At 30.0% G+C, this 1,383-nt stretch overlaps 1 protein-coding gene across 1 annotated transcript in view; it reads right to left on the bottom strand.

The window, feature by feature from the left end:
* The window catches only part of LOC108747950, a 55,388-nt gene that overhangs the window by 11,906 nt on the left and 42,099 nt on the right, over positions 1-1,383 (bottom strand). The window lies entirely within an intron of this gene.

A 1,383-nucleotide genomic window follows, 5' to 3' on the forward strand; every position in this document is an offset into this window, starting at 1 on the left:
GAAAGATGCTCTTGGAGGATTGCGATTTGACAACGATCAAGATGTTGAGGAATTCGTGCGCAATTGGTTGGTGACTCAACTTCAAAGTTTCTACGAGCAAGGAATTAACAAGCTTCCAAACCGCTGGGAAAAATGTGTAGAGCGTGAAGGAGACTATGTAGAAAAATAATCAACAGTATTTTTGTATTGTTTTATAAATAAATAAATATTAAAAAAGAATTCCGGTTAATATTTGATTCACCCTCGTATATGAAAGAAATTATTTTTGTATTAAATAATCTGTTTTTATTTTTTTAAATTTTTATTTATATAAAAATTTTTTTTGCTTTATATAAAAATGTTTATGCTTTCCAGCGAGAAAGTGATTGTCTTTGCTTTGGCGCTCACAGTGTTTGTAATAGCATCACTTTTCCTTGTTTAATATTCGATAGCCAAGAAGAAAAAAAGGCTGCGTTCAGCAGAGGAAGCAGCTTTGCAACTGTTGTAAAATTCTTCAATACAAATATTGGTTTTTACTTATGATGTACAATCATATAGAAGAATTTCATAACAGTTGCAAAGCTGCTTTTTCTGCTGAATGCATTAGATGCGTTCAGTAGAATGCAACAGTTTTACAACCGTTTTATGATTGTCTGCTGAGCAATCCTAGATACAATCAGCGTCTCAACATGTTTATTCAGCGGTTGCCATGATTTCTAGCTACGTTGTGCAGCAGAAGGCAACAGTTTTGTAACCGTTTTATGATTATCTGCTGAACAGTCCTAAATGTAGTCAACTTTTTACAGTCGACATGCTTTCCAGCAAAGTAAAAGTATGCTGAGTCACAAATGAAAAGTGTTGAGCAAAATGGCTGCAAAGCGATTGCATCTCTTTATCAAATATCTAATCTTTATAGTCTTGCGTTTCAGGCTTAGGATGCTGTCCCATGACAATCGGAATTTCGGAAAACAGAAAAGCAATAGAGTGGGGATCAACCAATCAGAATTATTGGGATGCATTACTATTTGTCTGCACATATGTTATATATTAAATACAAGATTATCGAAATGGAATTTCTGAAAGTATAAAAAGAAATTCATTATTAATAAATAATTTTTTGATAAGTATTCATTAATATATAAATATTATATTCATTTTTCCAGCATATAAATATAACTATTTATATCGTTAGGGATAAAATTGCATGCTTGTCGATCCAAAATTTCTGTGGCTTATAAATGGTTATATTTATATGGAAAAATGAATACTTATATTAATGAATATATCGATATTATGAATATTCATATTATAAATATGAAATACTTATCGAATAATTATTTATTAATAATGAATTTCTTTTTATACTTTCAGAAATTCCATTTCGATAATCTTGTATTTAATATA

The sequence above is a fragment of the Trachymyrmex septentrionalis genome, unplaced genomic scaffold (genome assembly GCF_001594115.1).
Source record: "Trachymyrmex septentrionalis isolate Tsep2-gDNA-1 unplaced genomic scaffold, Tsep1.0 scaffold206, whole genome shotgun sequence".
Classification (NCBI taxonomy): Eukaryota; Metazoa; Arthropoda; class Insecta; order Hymenoptera; family Formicidae; genus Trachymyrmex; species Trachymyrmex septentrionalis.